Source organism: Erpetoichthys calabaricus, chromosome 2 (genome assembly GCF_900747795.2).
Source record: "Erpetoichthys calabaricus chromosome 2, fErpCal1.3, whole genome shotgun sequence".
NCBI lineage: Eukaryota > Metazoa > Chordata > Cladistia > Polypteriformes > Polypteridae > Erpetoichthys > Erpetoichthys calabaricus.
Genome location: NC_041395.2, coordinates 314,322,251 through 314,338,633, shown reverse-complemented (window position 1 = coordinate 314,338,633; position 16,383 = coordinate 314,322,251).

Here is a 16,383-nt window from a genome sequence, read left to right as displayed (position 1 = left end):
ATCTTCTACAACTCTGTGACAGACAGTGCTATTTTCTACACTGTGGTGTGCTGAGCTGGTAACATCACTTTAAGATAGGGTCACTGAACCAACAAGCTAAATAAAAGGGCAGGCTTAGTTATGAGGTGCACTCTGGACCCCCTGGAGGTGGTAGACAAGGAGAGAATTAAAAGAGAACTGAGTGCAATTATAAACAATGCTGCATATCCTGTCTCTGACACACAAACACTGAGGACTTCCAGTCAACGAATCATTCAGTAGAAATTTGTCAGGAAACACAATGAGGGCTCCTATATACCAACAGCAATATGCCTCTGTAATGCCAAGAAATTTCCCCCTGGAGACAAATGAAGTTCTATCTATCTGTCTGGAGGGATTCTGTCTCCCTTACATAACCACATCCATTAGTGGGATAGAAGTCTGTTTGTTATCGTTATTCAGAGTGAGTGTAAAAAGCACTAAGTTCAAGAAAATTTGCAAGCAATCGGATTAGGTTTGATTTTGAAATCCATAAACATCTGTAAACCTTGCCACACAGATGTTCAAAACAAATGCTGCTATATTGAGATTTCAACTTATCCTCAAATTGACTTTTAGCATCCTTAATTACTATTCTTGGCTGATTTAATTTATGTTTCCATATTACTTGTAGTGAACACCCTCAAAAATGTGCTCTCTAGTAGAGAGCTTGCCTAGGAAAACAAGAAAAAAATCTCCAAAAAAAAAGAAAATCTTTATCAGACATCAAAATTCAGTAGTTAAATTTTCAGATACAGCAGAGTCAAAACCAGAACTGACCAAATAAAATAAATAAATCTTGGTTCCTTACCAAGATAACAGTATGTGGACATTAACCACTGGCAAAAGCTATTTAACACTAGAAGCAATAGCGCTGACGCCAACTTCTGTTGTGTTTTTAAATCTATTATCATCAGTGTGTATGTCACATTCCTATTCTTACCTTGACTTTTCCTAAATTGCAGTACTGAAAATGCTGATATTGTTGAAATGTGATTGAAGATATTTTGTTACTCTCCCATTACTGCCAGGAACAACACCATTGAATGTTGGTACCCAGGTGTAAATTACTGTCTGTCTTCAGCAATTAGAAACTAATCACCATAATAAAATATCACACTTATGATCATTCACATTGTTTCACTACACATAATAATTAAATTAAGAAACTAAAAACTATTGGTGAGTCAGTAACTTTAATTTGGCAAAAAATGACTAGGGACTCACTTGAAACCGCATCACGTTTTCCATAAAATTTGGAATATGAAGTACACCTCCAGCAGTGACTTGACATGGGAAAAGGAGAACACACGAGATGGCACATTGCAAGCCACAAGTGAAAAGAAAAGTCCTCTCAATATTCTCACAGACTCGGCAGAACTGTTAATCTATGCAAATGTGAGAATAACAATGTTTCTTTGTGACGATGGACTAACAAATGCAACATAGTACTTGACTATGAATGAGGGGCAAATTATCAAACAAAATATGTTTTTAGTGCATGTTTATTCTTGCATTTGCATACATTTTCGTGTCTCTGCAGTGTCAGTGAAAATGTGAGGGAGCCACCTTCCAGCTCTGTCATCTTCACTCATATCTTGTTCCATCCACAATGTGGTATCACATATTCTCCTTTCCCTTTCCTTTGTATTACAAATGCACACAATGGACAAAACTGCGGTGGGTTGGCACCCTGCCCGGGATTGGTTCCTGCCTTGTGCCCTGTGTTGGCTGGGATTGGCTCCAGCAGACCCCCGTGACCCTGTGTTCGGATTCAGCGGGTTGGACAATGGATGGATGGACAATGGACAAAAATTGAAAATGCATGTTAAATTTGAAAGCGAAAATATATGCAAACAATATATGCTGAGTGCCTAGAAAACATTTATTTTTACATTCAATCAAACTATTAGGCTAGATATGGTTTTTTGGGTAGGGAGGTGGAAATCCATTATCAGGCTGGTGAATTGAAGGGCCATTAGTGAGAACAAAAAGATTCAGACTCCCATTAGTGTGGTCTAGGTGGTTATAGTACTGAAAAAATACATGGCAGTTATAGTGTTAATATATTTTCAAAAGCTTGGATACTATGACCTTGACATCTCTATCTTTCATAGTTAAATGGACAAGATGTAAACAAGATGGCTGTGCTCTTCAAACATAAAGACAACACAATATTGAAATAACATCACCATCATAATGAAAAATAAATAAATAAGAAAAAGAAAATGAAATATTTTTATTCATAAATGAAATAAGATATCAAGAATCATGACATTACTGACCTGAAATGCACTTCTGCAAGCCTTCACTAAATTATGAATGTCATTGGTGAGCTATAGTTTCATATTAGGAAATACCCGAATGTTTTTGTAGTAGTTTTTTGATAAAGCTGGTTACAAATGTTGCATACTGACCAATCTCCACTGAGGAATGTCTCTAAATTTGACCCAATTTACTGAATCGAAATTCTGTAGTTTCCTGATGTAACCTTATTCTGACACTAAACCAAATGCATTCTGCAGCAAAATTGTATTGAATACTTGTGGAAAGCAGGAGCAAAATCTAAAAAAACAAATAAATAAATAAAAAGTAAAAGAAACTCTCCACTCAAACAGGATGACACACATTATAGGAAGTAAAATCTCACAGTTCTTTTACTTAGGTGTAATCCCCAACCTCAGCCTCAATATATTATATGAGCTTACACTTGCATATTAGGATTTGTACAGGCCCAGTAAACAACAGTTGCCCAAACAGTTTTAGGATGCACTTTGTGTTTTTTATGGTCATCTGGGCATATCCAAAGAAACAAGTCTAACAATCCAGTCCACTGTTTAGTGTATTAAAAAAAAACAAGTGCCCACATTTTTTTATCCATCCATTAATTCAGTGTTTCTTAAACTAAGGGTTGTGATACCAATTGTTCTCTGGACATGCTTATGTTGGGTCACCACATGATTGTGAAAATTAGTCGAGTTTGTCCATGAGCCATTTCTGTGGCCAGTGATATACCAATCTCTATTTAGTGTACTGGTTGTTGCGATAGTATGCAATCTGAGATGTAGCCTACAAACAATGCTAATGATGCCTCACAGAGACCTTTGATTTCTATGGTAGGAGAATATAATTAGGTGAGACAGTAAGTTGGAGGAATATATAATGCTATGGCAGAGTTTTATGATAAATGCTGGTTCAGTGGTCATATGCAGCTGGATGGTGCCTCATTGTGTGTTCGCTGTTACGGCATTCACACCATCTACAGTAGATCTGTAACAGAAGTGCAAAGAAGTTTCAACATTAGGTTTTACATGGTCAGGACAAATCTCTTCTAACAATAAAGTGTTCGGATAAATGGGCAAGTTTATTGAACTACTGAAAATGGTAAGAACACCAGAAAGTATCAAAAGAGTGAGACAGGTGGTAGAAGACATCTGTATTCTATCATTTGCTCAGTCAGTAGCATTATATATTCCAGGTTGAACTGTTCGCTGAATTTCTCATCAAGGTTTACCCAATCACCTGTATAAAATACAAATGGCACAAAAAATGTCTAGGAATAATTTAACTAAATGACTCCACCCTTTATAGTCAGTTTATTGTATTGTTGCATGGATATGCTAAATGATTTGAAAATTCATGTATTAATGATGGAGCTAATTTGAAACATGTTATTTGAAAAAAAAAATAATGTTATGTAATATAAGACAAATAAACAGTGTCAATTAATTACTTTTTGACTGCTTTATTCCTTATCCAACAACAGGTGACTAAATTATGTGATCATTCATACTTTCCTTTTAAAAATTATCATATACAATACTTGTGCTGCATTAATTATAAAGAAAAATATGTTTCAGCTTAACTGAACCTTACACTATGCATTTACCCTAGTAGTAATATATATTAGGAATCTAATCCTAGTTTTGAATGAAAATTATTTTTTCTGATTAATATGTTTGCTTTCCCCTCTTCTCTTTTAGTAATATTCCTTTGTGAGATATGCTTGAATGGAAACCAACAATTTTACTGTTCTATGGCCATTATTATTTGTCTATGTATGGCTCTGCTGTCATTATGGCAATAATCACCTTCTTGGGTCCCAGTATTGTATTGATTTTCTTATTTGTGTCCACAGATTAAAAATTTTAAGAACCTCAGAATTAATTACTCTGTTTCTGAACCTAGTTAATATAATTCAGAATCACAGAGATTGGAGCCTACTCCAGCAGAACTAGATGTAAGGCAGAAACCAACACTTGACGGGGCACCAGTCCATCACGGAGCACACACATGTATACACATTTGGCCAAGTTAGTGTGACAAATCAAGGTAACATGTATGTTGCAATGTGGTTGGGAATCAGGAATTAAACTGGAACTGTAACTCTGCAGCACCAACCTTTCTGATGTGTCCTTTGCATTTTCCTTACAAAAGTCTGATTACAGGCTTCATTTAACCCTTCCACTACGTTATAGGTCAATATAACCCATTTCTGTTGCTGAACTGTCTAATATACAGGTTACTATTAATTTTTCCCCTGAAATTATTTGACTTTTTGTCATTTACAAGCACAATCTTACAGGCATAGTGTGATCATCCCAATATCCTAACACTGAGGACATTCAGCCAACGGACCATTCAGCAAAAGTGTCTCAGGAAACATGACAGAAGCTTCTTCTATCTATCTATCTATCTATCTATCTATCTATCTATCTATCTATCTATCTATCAATTCAAAAAGGAAAGATGGTAAAATATATGAGGTGTGATCAAAAAATATAGCGAATGTTTTAAAAAAAGAAACGTTTATTGCAGTAAAAGATTTACAACTACTAGTCACCCTTAAAATACTCTTCTCCACTTCGAATGCACTTATCCCAATGCTCCTGCCACATTTGCGAAGCAGTTCTGTAAGTTTTCTTTCAAGAGTGTCTTTAGTTGGGCTGTCGTGGCTGCCTGGATGTCCTCAATGGATTGAAATTGTTTGCTTTTCATGGTTATTTTCAGTTTAAGGAACAGCCAGAAGTCGCACGGTGCCAGATCCAGCGAATAAGGTGAATGCGGACACAGCGTAATATTTTTATTCGACAGAAATTGTCGTACTAGAAGGGATATGTGACAAGGAGTGTTGTCATGATGAAGAATGAAACCGTTTCAACATTTACCTCGGTTATTGATGTTGAAGGATGTCCTGATCTTTTCTCCTCTTCAACCAAGTCAGATCCATTATGAAATCGATCAAACCACTTGTAAACAGTCTTAATTGTCGGTGCAGTGTCACCATAAACCGATTTTAACATCTGATGGGTTTCCTGAGCTTTATGCAATATGAAACAAAATTTCATGTTAATGTATTGCTCGATATCCATTATTAGTGACAAACTTGAAAAACACACTTGACCTCAACAGTGGCTCACAAACGACTGACAGTATCACACAAGTCGAAACTCGTCACAAACTCGGCTCTAGGACGGACATGTCAGAACCTGCATTGAATTGTTTTGCGTTGCTCTTGGATAGTGCTCTGCATCAACATTCACCATAATTTTTAATCACACCTCATAAAACTAGTTGTTTTATATATTAAAACATGACCACATAAGACCTTTTTTTAAAAATATTCAAGGCTCAAAGTTGCAACAGACAAAGGCCAATGTACAGTAAGTCCAGCCAGCCACCAAAAATAAAGTAAGATGCACACTGTGTACTTCATCATGGACAGACAGTGACATTAATTAGCATTGTGTCCTGTCATTGCATGATGTGTCCCACAGGAAAATTAAAGAGAAAAAACTTTTAAGCTGTTAGGGTCACAGCAAAGATAAACTTCACCATGTGGCCAGTGACAAAGAAAAATGACTATGCCATTGAGTAGTTATATGTGTTTTAATTATTTGTAAAATAATTTGTGTGAGTTTGCACAATCATCATTTGTTAAACCTATTGCCTTTTTTCTCCTTAGTGTCCTACTGTAGCACCATGCACTAATGTACCATTGTCAAACTTTTCAGCAGTCCTCTGGAATATATCATCTCCTTAAAGTAGAGTATGTCTACAGCTATTCTGGCATCATCAGACCTCCATTGTTTCATGACAGGTAATAAATTGAATGATGTACTATAGTAAATATCCCCAGGAGGGTCTGGGTGACCCTTTTGAAAAGGCAGGGTCACAAATAGGGGTATATAGAGTGTGCATTGCATAAGGGGCCCCAAAAACATCTGTACGCATAAATGTTGTCTATGGGGAAAGCAGAAACTGCCCCTGTAATGCTGAAGCAATGGTAAAAATTTGTTAAAAACTTCATAATGCCTGTGTTTGAGCCTCTGTGTCACTACAGTCTAAGCTACATTCAGATCACAGTTAAAAGTCTCAATTCAAATTTTTGGCTCATATCCATTTTTTAATTGACTGTTGAAATTAATTTTGCTAGCAATTCAAATCCAATATGATTGTGTATTGGTGTCTATCCTGAATCCAACAAACCAAAAAACAAACCAAAAAAAACAACAAGCAGAAGTGACCCGAAAAAAGAAATCGAGGCTACCGCATACATGCTGACTTCAAATCCTTTACAGTATTGAATGTTTGTGAATTTGTTAGCTTGCAAGTATTTCAAAGATGTTCTCAGAGGCTTTATCATTCTGAGTGGCTTTATCATTGTCAGATGTATACTGTCACACACGCGCGCATGGGAGGCAGCTAAAGGGCTTGAGTAAGGGCAGTTCCGAGGCATACCAGGATGTGGCAGAGTGCACCGACTTTTTTTCTCCCTTTCCTGTAGACCATTCATGGGAGATTCCACCTGGCTCTCTTGACGTCACTTCCGGGACCGAGCCTATGGAAGAAGACCTTGCTGGCTCTGGCCCCTGTGATGTCACATCTGGGCTCGAACCAATGGCTGAAGACCTTCATGAGCCCGACCCCTATGACCTCACTTCCTGTCTTCCTCTTTAAAAGCCTGCACCTTTTCCCTATTCCCTCAGTTCTGTTTTGTGCACAGCAGTGCTGTATTTATTTGCTCAACTTTGCAGCCAGGAAATCAATTATATGGGAGGCTGCCCCAAACCTTTCAATGACTCGGAGTTGAGTTTCTGACAATACATAGAAAAGAGGCTTGCAGAGGACATGACACTCATCAAAGTATACAAATAAAGTAATATCATCACTCAATCACTACATGACAGCAAATAGGGTTTTTTTTTTCTTTTCTACCGAGAGACTATGGAAAACTATGGAGCGAAGAATGTGATCAGTCAAGTTATAGATGGACTTTTAATGTAAGCTTTACTGTAAGCCTGTTTGAGAGAGTTGCTTATACTTTGGACTAAGTCAGCTTTTAAGAATGCATTGAAAGTCTACAGTTGCAGTCCTGTTGCTGTTTGCCATGTTTCCAGAGTTTCTCCCCAGCCAGAGTTCAAAAATTCCATTTGTGTTTATTTTGTTTTTTTTTTTATTTGAACCTTGTTGGTAATTTAGTTTCTATATGTCAAAATCGCTACTGCTATGTTTCTTGTGTTTTGTGGGTGGTTCCCCAAGAACTGGGCCCACCTGCTTATCACTGCAAGAACTGCCCTCAGCCCTAAAAAGGCTCAGGAAAACCCACAGTCCATTGCAGTTCATTTTGAATCCGCTGGCATTGATGAGTTTGGTTGATATGGATTCATTTTGTGTTTTTGTGAATGTTTGGGCTATTTTGATCCTTGCTCTGTTTTTTGACTTTACCTTCTGGATTGTGTTTTGGGACTTTGTTTGCCATGGATTGCCATATTATTTACAGACAACTCGTATTTTGCCTTTTGCGCTATTTGGAGTTTATTTTTGTTTAACAGAGCTTTTTATTAAAATAAATTGTATTGCTTATAAAGATTCTTTGTTGCTCTCTTTATAACTAGCTGGGGTTTGATTGTTTTCCCATTCTAGCAGGCTTTATGAGTATGTTTTTTGGCAGTTTATGTTCAGGAACTCTCAAGTTCACAACACCATGATGATCATTTAAGCCTATTTAGCTGTGTCATTGTCTCATACAGTATACTACACCAGTTTTGATAATTATTATTACTGTTGTTGTTGTACTGCATAGGTCATCAAGTCTGTATCTTCTTGAACTACTAAAGACCACAGGCCTCAAAAATTTATCTTAGCAGGCATCTTTTTTTAGCTGGAGTTTCTGACGTCCATTTGTGAGACAAATAAATAATGATTTAAAACTTTTCAGCTAATCCATATACTTTATTAAATTATGAATGTGTGTGTTTCTTCTTTTAATTCTTTTACATATTATTATTTTATTACTTTGATATATAAAGCCAGTATGGAAGCGACGCTCTGTTATACGGTTTGCACATTTCTAGCTAAAGATCCACAAAGGCATAAAATGAGTCACATATCTTAAAATAGCTTTTTATTCCTAAGCTTTTGACAACCTACCAGGTGTCCTCATCAGAGGAAAATGATTAGACTTACAGGAATCAAACGCAATATATAGCAAGTGAAGGGGTGGTGATGGGGGAGTTGTTTTAACTAGTAAAAGATTTAATTTATAACTTCATTTTTTACAAGCATTGAATTGTAATTTTAGTTGTGTATGTTAAGCTGTGTACTTCTTATACTCAATAGTATTTAAAATGTGTGTTCTTATTATTCTTGCTATTATAAAAGATCAGGCAGCCTGGTATGTCTGTCTGTCATCACACTTAATACCTGCCAGTTAGAGCCTTTACTTAGTTCATACCCAGACAAAAGTTGATCATCTGAGAAGTGAGAGCTTGTAAACACCACACAGGAGTTTCCTCCAGTAAAAATCCTGGGAATACTGGACATCCATGGTTTTCAGGAGCACTTCTAGAAATTACTGGGACCATTCTAACTGAAATCCCACTTACATCCCCATGAGTTCCTGCATCCCTGACCTCCAATTCAGAATTAAAAGGCAAGGCATACCCAGTAACTTCCAATTTACCTGCTCACCATTATAGACAGCACAGCTTCTGTTTTGGCATTATTAAGTATTTTCCATTTTCCTTCTATTTTACGTGTCCATGGTGACACTTCACCTGCTTTGGAGTGGATGTGGCACCACAAATGATGGACATATATTTAGACATTTTCTAAGCAAATGACATGGTCATTATTTGCCTAGAGAATTATCCTATTCAGAATACGGCCAGCCTATGTCAAGTGTGATTTGGACTTCTATGTACTGTATATCTACCGTATATATTTGTATACTTTTCGTATTAACTTCATAATAATTTTAGTTTGTTCCATATTTATGTTGGTGTACTTCTCTTTTTTTAATCATTGCTTTAGTATATTGGGCTCATGAATGAAAGTGCACTTAAGGATAAGTTTAACTGAATGAAATCCCAACATAAAATTTATTTTCATTATTTATATCCACAAGGGATTCCTTCTGCACAAATCTTTCCAAAAGGCAATATTAATATACCTGGATATTTTATGCTATGTTTCTGTGTTACCTTTGTTTGATTTTAAAGACACACTTATCAAAAAGTCATCTATCAGCTATATTAAGGTATTTGCTTATAACCTTTCAAGTTACCTTTTCATTATTTTCAATTGACAGCAGCACTTCAGATCCCTAATTCCCTGCTCCTGGAATCAAATCTGAAATCTTGCCTTTAGATATCAACTCATTTTTTTATAGACACCTATGATGTACCTAACTATCATAAACATGATTTTACTAAACTCTTAGATAACAGTTTATAAATGTGAATAGTTAATTTTTGTTAATACCATAATTCTGCTGTTTAATGCTTGTAAAAAAGCTGTAGAATTCTGAAACAAACAAACCAGTTATTCCCCATCTATTGGAGTTGAAAAGGGGTGTTTTTGATAGTTTATAGTTAACTTCTAAAAGCACAAACTCCATATATGTTTTAAAACAAATGACAAATAAATAAGAATTCAGGGTTTCATGTTAAATTTCTATTCCCTTTCTGGTATTGAGTAATACATTTTGATAGATCTGATTAAAATTTAACAAGCAAGAATCTGGGGTGTGGGGTTATATTCTCCATAAGACTTAATAATCTGTGTTTGAAGATTGTGTTATTTTTAAAACTTTCTCACAGATATCAAATGATTAGCAGTGCAGACCACTAAGAAACTGCTAATCCACACCAAAGGACAGTTGGGGGGAGGAGAGCCAAAGAAAAAACACCACAGGTAAACGTGCAAATTAAATTCCCAATCTCATAATTACAGTATCATCATACTGTAATTGTATATATGATGTGATATTTACTACTTCTAACTTGACAGTTGTCTGCTCTCTAATTTGTTGGAAAAATATTAATGGCCGCTAGATCACTGATTTGTCTTAGGAGGGCATTGGTGCCATGCTCTGTCTTCATTTTGTTTTGTGGTCCCTTATTTTTAATGCTTTGAACGCAAGGTACGAGTTACGTCATAGCTGATTGAGCCTGTCAAGGCATGACGCACGATATAAGTCGCATGTCAGTATACAGCCAACACTGACGCAGCCAGATTGCTGCCAAACTTTGTCGTCACATCTCAGTTATCTGCTATAATGCTGCCATCTCGTGGATAGCCATAGAATTTTCTATTTCAGATGCAACAGATTGCGGAAAATAGTGTTATACTTCAACAGTCCATAGTTATGTTAGCGCAAAAAAGGTATAAAACTGCTGATGTTTTGAAACAACTAGATTTGTTCCAAGATATAAAGACAGTGATCGAGATAGTGACAATCAATTGGAAGATGTGGAACCTTTAGGCTCTTGTACACAGACAGCTGCCCCAAAGAAGTTTCTTCATCACAAGGCGTCCAACGTGTCACGACTGTCAGGACAGCACTTTGGACATTCTGCCGCCAACTGAGTGCAAACATTCATCAGCTACCAAATGTGTTCTGTGCATCAAGCGTGGAGAGCGAAAACAAACATGTTATGTTTGCAGCACTCTGTGTGGTGCCATGCTTCAAGGGGTCTCATCCAACTGCAAAATTTTAATCGTGTTGCTGGTTAAAATATAGTAATTCACAGTTTCTTTACATTTTTGAAATAGTTATTGTTGATAACAAAACTGTTGCTTTCTAATACATTTCTTTACATATACGCATAGAGCTATACTTCAGCATCCTGGTAATAAATGGTCCAGCAGTCAATGAGTTAATCATGACCTGACTCTGCCGAAGCCAGGAGCTGTGGTCATCAGACTCCAGTTTGCCACAGCACTCTACACTACTGTTAGTTTGCTTTTGTCTACTGTGCTTTCAGACACTTCTTTTGCAATGATTCTCTTTTGAGGAGCATTTCAGCATTTCGTTTGAACTCACTGCACTTCATTTTTTCAAATGTGCGTCTCTATTTTAAGTTGAGAATACTCTTCATCCATCCATCCATTTTCCAACCCGCTGAATCCGAACACAGGGTCACGGGGGTCTGCTGGAGCCAATCCCAGCCAACACAGGGCACAAGGCAGGAACCAATCCTGGGCAGAGTGCCAACCCACCGCAGGAGAATACTCTTTCTGTTTATTAATTTTCTTCTTAATTCAATACATTCACCCCCATTATTAGTAATTTACCTTTGGTTTTGCCCTTTAGTCTTTTTCTTGTATTAGTTTGTTTTATTGTTTAGCAATTTTCTATAGACGTTTATTTGGTTATGTATTCTTCATAATTGAACATTTAGGTTTTATTTATTTGATAGATGGCTGATTAAGAGAGAAACAGTCTCCACACGGCTGACTAAAGGAGCCCTCCTATTACCTCACGCTTCAAAGAGATTACTTTTGAGCCAGATATTGTCAGTTTGCAAATGACCACCGGCAGTTCACCACAGTGCAAATTTTCAAACTGATATGCTTCATGGTATGAGTCCACAGCAATACAATTGGCGACGAGGATGGGATTTGCACTGTACATGGGTGGATTCTAGTGATGACGCTATGCAGAAAAGAAGGGGGATGACATGGAGGAAGACCAGCTAACTTCACCAGGATGCACTCTGCTTGGATCGTTCAGAAACAGTTTGCACGGCTAAGTAAAGGAGCTCTCCTATTAGCTCACGCTACATGGAGATCACTTCTGAGCCAGAGGTGCCAGGTTTGTGACTGCCACCAGCAGTTCACCATAATGCAGATCTTTGAACTCAGATTCATCATGGGGTGAGATAACGGCAATCCATCCATCCATCCATTTTCCAACCTGCTGAATCCGAACACAGGGTCACGGGGGTCTTCTGGAGCCAATCCCAGCCAACACAGGGCACAAGGCAGAAACCAATCCTGGGCAGGGTGCCAACCCACCGCAGAGATAACGGCAATTCAGAAAGTATTTTCTGTTAAATTAAATTATTTCTTTAAGAAAATTATAGATGTTTTCACTAATCACTTGCATTTTGGTGATTTTTTCCCTGTTATGGCAGTTGCAGCAGTGCTTTCTCACAATAAGGAGCCCAGGGTTCTCATGCTGGGTGCTCTCTGCATGGAGTTTGCATGTTCTCCACATGTCTGTGTAGGTTTACAAAGACATGCAGGTTAAGTGAACTGGCATTGTTGAAATTTGGTGTTGTTCCTGAAAGCAAGCATAACAGATGCAACAGGCAAGTTCCAGAGTGACCATTTCATATAAAGGACTTCTTGGCACATACTATATAATGAGTTTCTCCTGCTAAACTGAAATTTAAAAACCAGCATGATTTATACTATGGTGCCATGATGAAGCCCCTCTATCCCCTTCAGCAGGCGCTTTTCTTGGAGCACTTTTAGCCGCAGGTTCATTCCACCACAGTGTGCCATGCAGCAGCTCTGAGGGTCTTTTCGGCCCACTACTCTCAGGCAATTCAAAGTTTTATACTCAATTTTATTTATTTACTTATTAATTAATTGATTGTATTATTTGTTCTATGAGTCTGTATCCTTGTTTTTTTATGTTTCTGCTGCTGTATGCATCTGAATTTCCCCTTGGACTGATAAAGTTTATCTAATTTATTTTAATGATGGATCATTGTTAATTCCAGGCCATCCATGATGGTATCTGAGGTAAAATACTGAGTGGTAATACTTGTAAAATTATTTAAAAACTGGATTATTTCAGAGGTGATTTCAGGTAAAACCTTCCCTTTAATGATTTCTCCAGATTGTATAATGTGATGATTGAGGTGCCTAGAAGATAAAGAAACATACACAGGAGACTTTCATTTTATTGCAATTAATCCATTTTCAATTTGGTGCCATCTGACGTACGTATCCTCACAAACTAACTTTCAAAGCAAATGAACACGATGCAAAGTCACAAAAGATAAGAACATAAGATTACATGACAAATCTCTGGAAAATTCAGATGTTCATGGGAAACTGCAAAAGTACTAATACCATTTATTTATTTTCTAATCTGTGGTGTAACTACAGGCAGCACAGGATGAGCACATGCACCAGGGACCATGGGCCCAGGGACTGCATGGTTGATGTTTTGCAAGGCTTTATTATTAACATACTTGTGTACTTGACACAGAAATGAAAAACAACAGTGCTATTCCCACAACTTCATAAAGCTTAATTATGACTACTGAGCTTTTATGTAGCTTTTATGCTTAATGTATGTCATTAGTGGTTGGCCTTTTTTAATTGGGTTTAATTATTCACAGGGGGGCTAATTTGTTTTTTTTACACAAGGGTTCAGCGACTCCAATAGAATTTTGGCCAATCCTGTGGCCGATTTATTCTGGTCATTCTATTAGCATTGACCACAAGCTGGTAATCAATTTAAGAACAGATTCCAGTCTCTTTCAACATCCACTCAACACAAATACTCATCGAGGGCCATTTTAAGGTGAACAATCAACCTGGTCTTTAGAGATTTGTATGTGGGACGACAATTAGTGCACTGGAAGAAAAACTAAGTGTAAAAATAGAGAGAATATGTAAACTTCACTGAGTGCCAGAGACGGGACTGAAGTCAATTATTCTAGCTTCAAATCAGGGAAAAAAATAATTTACTGAATGTATAAAGAAGTCATTTGATTGAAGGCATGGCAATCTAATCATTTGTTGCATATTCATTAAAGCATTATCTGTTTGGAGACTCGCACATGAAAGCTCGGGGGTCTCAAAATGTTAAGCAGTGCTTTGTACCTGTTCATCTCTGATGTCACTGCTGCCTAAGCCACATAATAAGAAAAAAAAAGAATGTTTTCCGATGAGAGATCACTCAGTCCATTTTGCTTGCTTGCTTAGTTATAATTATTTCTAAGTGGTCTCATTATCTCATCCAGCTGATTCCTAATGACCTGTTAAGGCTCAAGCTGATTTTCACCTATTTTCCGCTTTTTTTATATTTGGGTGTATAACACTTTGCAATGTTTTGAAGGAAATGTCATTTATCTAATTAAACCTCAAACTCTCATCTACAGCAGTATGCCACACTTGGATCTAAAAAATCTTTCTGACTTTTTCTACATACAATATGAAGACACGTAACACTCTCTGCATTTTGACAGAAAGCATTAAACATACTGACTGTAGAAACTGTGTTAGAAAATAGGCAAAAAATAAAAAAGCATATTTTTGTATATGTCAGCAAAGCGTTGAAAAATTCATGAATGACCTTTCTGCTCTCTTTCTTGAGTTGGAAATGTTTATTATGAACAAAGCAGAAGTACAGTACCTATAAAAAGTATTCAGCCCATTAGAGGGTTTCACATTTTGTTATACAGCATTAAATCCCAGTGGATTTAATTTGGCTTTTTGACACTGATCAACAGAAAAAATACTCTTTAATGTCAACGGGAAAACATGTCTCTGCAAAGTGGTCTGAATTAATTGCAAATATAAAACACAAAATAATCAGTCATGTAAGTATTCACCCAATTCAAGTCAGTGTTTAGTAGATTTGCCTTTGGTGGCCATGACAGCTTTGAGTCTCTGAGCACAGGTATCTACCAGTACATTTGCACACTGCCATTTTTCTACTTTGCTAAACTGCTCAAGCACTGTCAGGTGTCATGTTGATCATGAGTGAACAGACTTCTTCAGCTCCAGCCATAAATTCTCATTTGAATTAAGATCTGGACTCTGACTCTCCCACTCCAGGACGTTAATTGTTTATGAGACATTGCTATGTAACTTTAGCTTTATCCTTGATGTTGCTGCCTTGTTGGAAAACAAATGTTCTTCCCAAGTGCAGATTCCTTGCGAGTTCACTGGGTTCTTCCCCAGGATTTCCCTGTATTTCATTTTCTCCTCTACCTTCACACGCTTTCCAAGGCCTGCTGCAGAGAAGCATCTCTGCATCCTAATGCTGCCTCCACCATGGTTTATAGTGGGGATGATGTGCTTTTGATAATGTGTTGCGTTTAAACATGGCAGTAGTCTGATGTCCAAAAAGGTCAATGCTGGTCTTATCAGATGATAGAAACTTCTTTTAGCTGACTTCAAAGTCTCCTATGGGCCTTTTGCTGAGATGTGAAGTTTTGTTTCTCTTTGCCACTCTCCCATAAAGCAGTTGCTGTCTACACTGTATCTGATCTGATCCACTGTAGCTTGTGACTCCTTCAGAGTCCTCATCGTTCTCTTGGTGGCCTCCCTCACTAGTCTTCATTTTTGTGGATGGCCTGCTCTAACAGGTTTACAGCTGTGTCATGCACTTTCCATTTTTTTTGGCTGAATTAACTGGACTTCAAAGGATATTAAGGGACCTAGACATTTTTTTGTCCCCATATCCTGAGTAGTGCTTTTTCAATCATCATTTCATGAAGTTGCTTGGAATGTTCTTATGTCTTCATTGAGTATTTTAGGCCACAATACTACCTCACCACAAGTTGGCCCTTCCACGTACAGAAGCATTTAGACTATAATCAACTGAAACACCAGACAGGTGATCTTCATTGAACAATTTCTGTGACCTTTAAAGCCAATTGGTACACCAAAGATGATTTTGGGGTGTCACAAGGGGTGAAAACTTATGTGATCAATTATTTGGCGTATTATATTTGTAATTGAAGATCTATCTATCTATCTATCTATCTATCTATCTATCTATCTATCTATCTATCTATCTATCTATCTGTTGTCACGCATGTGTGTCCAAGGATCTCTTAGCTCGCTCATTCGAGGTAAACAGTAACCCACCAGGGCGAGAGGGGATGCTGTCACTATCTCTGTTTTCTTTCTCCCCACAGCTCCCAGAAACCTCCCAATGAGGTTGAATGATTATGCCCCTGCCTTTTCCGGTCCTCACATTATAAAAAAACCTGGTGCCTCCACTGACTTGTGTTTTGTTGAGACCAGTTCTGACAAGTGAGAGCTCTAGAAAAGCCTACCTTTGTTCCAACAGCTTGAGTTAAAAGCTGAATTTATTTTCTGTATTGT